This window comes from Rhinopithecus roxellana, chromosome 3 (genome assembly GCF_007565055.1).
Source record: "Rhinopithecus roxellana isolate Shanxi Qingling chromosome 3, ASM756505v1, whole genome shotgun sequence".
Taxonomy (NCBI): domain Eukaryota; kingdom Metazoa; phylum Chordata; class Mammalia; order Primates; family Cercopithecidae; genus Rhinopithecus; species Rhinopithecus roxellana.
In genome coordinates this window covers 37388862-37395202 of record NC_044551.1, presented here as the reverse complement: position 1 = coordinate 37395202, position 6341 = coordinate 37388862, and positions in this window count along the sequence as shown.

Genomic DNA, 6341 nt, shown 5'->3' with positions numbered 1-6341 from the left:
CTACCTCACAGAATTAACACAAGGATTAAATATAGCAACCGGTAAGCAAACACTGTTAGCTCTGATCTACCACACTGTAATGGGCTAGTTATGCAGCCGGTGTCAGCTTTGTTAGTAGCCTTGCCTTGTCCAACTGATGACTATATTTGCATTTGTGGTCAACTAAAAATTCCTCCACACCTCTCAGAATTGCATTTGGCTGCATGCCATAGAAACCTGATTGTGGTGGCTTATTGTAATAGCTAAGAGATTTATTTTTCTCAAATCCAGAGAGAGGCAGTCCAAGGCTGGTGCAGGGGCGTAAGAACTGGCATGAGGGACTCGGCTCTTTCTAGACCACTCTCTGTCCTTAGCATGTGGCTTTCATCCTCAAGGTCACAAGATGTCTTAATTTGGGTTCCCCCAGAAGGAGTTCCTGAGAAAAGGATTCACATGCAGGTAGTTTATTTGGGAAGTGATCCCAGGAAGGTAGGGAAATGGGGAAGTGAGACAGGCAAAGGAAGAAAGCCCACACAGGGTGTGTTAATGAGTGGATTACTGCTGTGGGCAACTAGTGTTCATTCCCACTCGGGACCTCAGGGAGCTCTTTCTGCCCCAGGTGTATGTAGCTAATGCCTCAGAGTTATCCCACCTCAAGGCCAAAGAGCTGGGATATTTATCCACCAACTACCATCTGTCATTAGTTAAAGGCTGCTCCCAGGGTCACTAACCCCCGGCACTTTCAGGCTGCCGTCTACAGGCTCAGCATGATTCTGCAGCTAGCAAAAACCCTCGGGTAGAGAACAGGAGTTTTCAACAGGAAGCCTGTGGTAAATAGAATGGTGAGTGTCAACAAATTATGGGCAGAGCACTGACAGCACCTGCTACATAGGATGACTCTTTTACCTTCAGCATCGCATCTACATTCCAGACAGAAGGGTAGAAGGTCAAAGGACAAAGGACACAGCAGCTGAGTTTGTACCTTTTTAACGAGAAAGTGATAGCTTTCCCGAAGCCTCACCCAACTTCTGCTGTGCAGCAGCCAGAACTAGGAGACGTGGCTACCTGCTGTACTGTAAGAAAGCCTGCGGAGAGGAGTGTGTTTATTTTTAACTGGACACATTGTCACAAAGTTTGGGCTTCCGTAATTAAGAAAGGAGGAAAAAGGGAGGTTGTGGGCAATAAGCAGTGTGTGACAAGGTCAGCTTCACATGAATGACAGGAGCAAAATGTGGTTCTGTGGTGGATGAAATTGCAAACCATGTTCCTTGAAGATGATCACATGCATGCGCAAAACAACAATCAGAAGCAATAAATGCTAAGCTAAATCTTCAAGTCATCATTTCTGTTGTCTCCAGTACACGTAGCTCAAACGGCAGACAGGTTATCAGATTCTGCTGGGGCATAATTGGCTCTTCTTAACCTATTTATTCATTAACAGGTATTTACTGACCACCTGCTATATGCCAAGTGTTCTTCCATGAGCCAGGGACTCCACAGTGTACAGAGAGTGACTGGCAGTGTATATCCATTCACTGGGGTCAGAAAACCGCCTTCAAAAAGGGCATTGTGCTGAGACCCAAATTATGAGGACCAAGACATTCAAAAGTTAGGAGGGTACTCCAGGCAGAGGAAAGAGCAGTGGCAAGGTCAGCCTGTTGGAGAAACAGAAGAAGTAGGCCTGTGTGTCTAGTGAAGGGAGACAGTCACAGAAGCAGGCAGGGGGAGCAAAAATACGGTTAGAAGATTTCAAAGCTCCTTTTGGCTGGCCCGGGAAATGCATTTCTTAGAAGAAATGCTAGAAGTACATCATTTGGAAAAGAAGATTTACATATTTGGTGGGGAAAGTTTGATCATTCAAGCATACTCTTAGTTTTTATTCCTAAAGTCATCTGCAGCTTAAAAAAAAAATTACGCTGATTTCTTTTTTTTTTTTTTTTTTTTTTTGAGATGGAGTCTTGCTGTGTTGCCCAGACTGGAGTGCAATGGCGCGATCTTGGCTCATTGCAACCTTGACCTCCAGTTCAAACAATCCTCCTGCCTCAGCCTCCCGGGTGGCTGGGACTATAGGTGCATACCACCATGCCCAGCTAATTTTTATATTTTTAGCAGAGACAGGCTGGTCTCGAACTCCAGACCTCAAGTGATCCACCCGCCTCGGCCTTCCTAAGTGCTGGGATTATAGGCATGAAGGCCACTGCACCTGGCCCTAATTTTCTTTAAGGAGTTAAACTCCTTCAGAGTCCCTTAAATTCCAATCATTTTCTTGAGTTTTCATGTTTTTGCTGGAACCTATTGATTAGGAAATATATATATGTAAATACACATATGTCACTCCATCTGCCTAGAGGATCTGAGGCTGCTGCCAGCATGCTTATTCTTCCTGACAGTTGGGAACACTCTGCTTTGCCTCCAACTCAGCTATGCCATAGGGAGGACTCAAGTGTCCTAAGTGAGGATAAATCAGCCTTTAAGGGGCCTCATTCAGATAGAAGGCCACCCTCTGGGAAATAGTTTGTCCGTAAACAGAAGGGAGTTCATCAGAAGACACTCCCACTCATGTAGCAGTTTTTCATTGTGGATTTCAGTCTTTCAGAAACTATAAACAGACAATTGGACCATTCCTGAGGTCACTCTTCTAAAGCCCTTTCATCCTTTGAACACCTAAGCTCACGCGTATTCATTTAATTTTTAGCAGATGTTTGTTGCAGCCAAACTGGGAACACTAACCACAAGCAAAACTAAACATGACCTCTGCTCTTTGGGGACTTACATCCTATGGGAAAGCAGATCCAATTCACATAGTGACATATGGGAGTGTATAGTTTAAAACTGAGCAGTGTGCTAAAGGAAATTATTCTATAGACTCCTAGAACAAAAGAGCTTCATCTAGGTCAGAGAAGAATTCCCTGAAGAGGTGATACTTACCACAACAGGGATTATTTGAGGGCTTGTGTTCCTAGCCATGAGCCCGAGCTATGGATTTAAGTCAAATCCTGCCTAGAAGGAATTTACAGACCGGTTGAGAAAATAAGATGCTCCTGTCATAAACCATCTGAAAGAGTCAGTGTATCAAGTGCTAAATGGATTAGCACTAGACAATAAGTGCAGGAGGACTTAAAGATGAAAAGAGTATGTGAGCAGAGAATAGGCAATGCTTTATGGACTAGGTGAGATTTGAGCTAGACATGGAAGGATGAATTATTCATGGATGCAGAAGGAAAAGTGTTAATGGGATCATGGAAATCAGAAATTTTCAATGGTGCCCTGTTCTGTAAGCAGGAAAAATCTAATTCTTTGACGCTCCAAGATCTGTTCTGATCCTGTCTTACCAAATTTATCTTTTGAAGATCCTCCCCACTCCCTTGCAAATACGTTAACGTATTCTACCTTTTCCATTAGAATTTTCTCTCCTTACCAATTTTTTTAGCAACTTGACAGATGGCATAATATATTAGCACCTATTTTTGTAGCTTCTGTATCTTAGGGCACCTTTCATACAGAAAAGACAATGTTTGCTGCATTTAATGGAACAGAAGGAGTGAACTTATCCTGTGGTCTATAACTATGTCCATCAGTTGATGTGAGAATTAAGAATGAAGGCTTGGGAGGTATGGCCACCCCTTCTCCATAGCACTCTTCCTTGGTGGCATTACCTACTTCCAAAGTTTTAAATGCCATCCTCACACTGATGACTCCCAAAGGTATATTGCAGCTCCAAATGTAGCCTTTCAGACTTGTAGATCTAATCCCTTCCTACTTGACATCTCCACTTGGCCAGACATCTCATGGAATCTCAAAATTAATATGTCAAATATAGAATTCTTTATTCCTTTCCTTTATCACGCGTGCTGTCTTCTCTCAGTAAATGACACCATCATTTCGTTTGTTCAAGCAAAACCACCATCTTTGACTCTATTTGCTTTACTCTCCACATCTGTTATGTCCCCAAGTCCTGTTGTCTCACTTCAAAAAACATACGCAATCTATCCATTTCTCCCTACCTCCACTGATAGCATTCTAGCCCAAGACCCTGCCATCTCTCACATGTACCATTTGATGGTCCTTACTGAGCTTCCTGCTTCCACTTTTGTCCCCAGGTCATCCATTCCCCACACTGCCACCGGAATGAATTGTCAAAGTAATAAATCATGTCATGTCACAGTATTTATCCTCACTGAAAAAAAATTCAGAAGAAAATCCATCCTCCTTGCCATGGCCTACAGGATGCTAATATGAACTGGCTGTCTCCTATGGGTTCAAACTCATTGCCCACCACTCTCCACCTCACCCATTATATCCCAGCCACCCTGGCCTCCTTGCTGTTCCTCTAACATACACACCAAGTCTGCTCCCACCTTAAAACCTTTTTCAGGGCTGGGCATAGTGGCTCACACCTGTAATCCCAGCACTTTGGGAGGCCAAGGCGGGAGAATCACAAGGTCAAGAGAGCGAGACCATCCTGGCCAACATGGTGAAACCCCATCTCTACTAAAAAATACAAAAGCTGGGCATGGTGGCACGCACCATGGACTTAGTAGTCCCAGCTACTAAGGAGGCTGAGGCAGGAGAATTGCCTGAACCCAGGAGGTGGAGGTTGCAGTGAGCCGAGATTGCGCCACTGCCCTCCAGCCTGGAGAGAGAGCAAGACTCCATCTCAAAAAATAACAAAAACAAACAAAAAAAACCCCACCTTTTTCATGCTGCCCGTCTGCCTAGAATGATCTTCCCCAGATGTTTCTGAGCATTCAGAATTCAGATCTCAGCTTACTTATCACCATTAGAGGCCTCCCTGACCATACTAAAGTAGGTGTTCCTAGGTTGGGGTTAGGATGAGGTTTTAATACCCTCTTTTTCTTTTTTTTTTCCTTTATTTTTATCATAGTATTTGTCAGTATTTGATATTAATTTTTTAATTTATTGTTTATTCTCTATTTCCCCCATCTAAAACGTGAGCTCCATTAAAACAGAGACCTTACCTATCTTATATTCCCTGCAGCTAAAACAGAGCCTGGCACCAAGGTGGCAATCACTAAATACTTGTTGCATCATCAGATGTAGTGGATGGGTCAATACTGATAAATTATGTGACATTAAGGAAATCATTTAGCACCTAGGCCTCAATGTACCTTTTTACTTGATGAAGATGAAGGTAATCTACTTAGCTGTTCTGGAACACAAAGGAAGTGGGTAAGAAAATAAAAGACTAAAGATTTTACCACTTTATTTTGAGAAAAATATTGGAATTTATGGGCAAGCCATTTGAAAATGGCAATGACAAGCTAATGGAGAAAGAATTTCATTTATTTTCTTTTTTTCTTTTTCTTTTTTTTGTTTTTTGTTTGTGTGTTTTGTTTTGTTTTGTTTTTTTGAGACTGACTCTTGCTCTGTCGCCAGGCTGGAGTACAATGGTGCAATCTCAGCTCATTGCAACCTCCGCCTCCTGGGTTCAAGTGATTCTCCTGCCTCAGCCTCCCAAGTAGCTGGGATTACAGGCACATGCCACCACACCCAGCTAATGGTTTTTTTGTTTTGTTTTTGTTTGTTTGTATTTTAGTAGAGACGGGTTTCATCACATTGGCCAAGATGGTCTCAATCTCCTGACCTTGTGATCCACCCACCTTGGCCTCCCAAAGTCCTGGGATTACAGAGGTGAGCCACCGTGTCCAGCCTTTTTTTTTTTTTTTTTTTTTTTTTTTTTGAAACAGAGTTTCACTCTGTCACCCAGGCTAGAGTGCAGTAGTATGATCTTGGCTCACTACAACCTCCTCCTCCCGGTTCAAGTGATTCTAGTGCCTCAGCCTCCCAAGTAGCTGGGATTACAGGAACCCACCACCACACCTCGCTGATTTTTATATTTTTAGTAGAGACAGGGTTTCACCATGTTGGCCAGGCTGGACCTCAGTTGATCTCCCCACCTCAGCCTCCCAAAGAGCTGAGATTACAGGCATGAGTCACCATACCTGGCTTCATTTATTTTCTTATCCATGAACCTCCTGGGGACTGAGTAAAGTGGAGAAAAATAAAATGTACCCATCTGCAATATAAAAATTTATAAATACAGCTTACATTAATTCAAATACAGTAACACTTCATCTGGCATCAGTAGGTATTTTGCTAAATGTTTTGTTTTTTCAGATAGTTAATATTCCCATTGGAAGAAGACATTTTTCAATTTGAACATTTTAACAGAAATAGTTTTCCAATGAATTTCAGTACCACCTTCTCTGGCAACATACTGAACAGAGCTGTTGTCAGTAACTCGGTGACATCATTATAAACAATGTTATTATGTCTGGGTATAAAATAGTGAGAAGCTCTGCAATCACAGATGTGTAAAACTGTTAGGCTTTCTAAGCTGT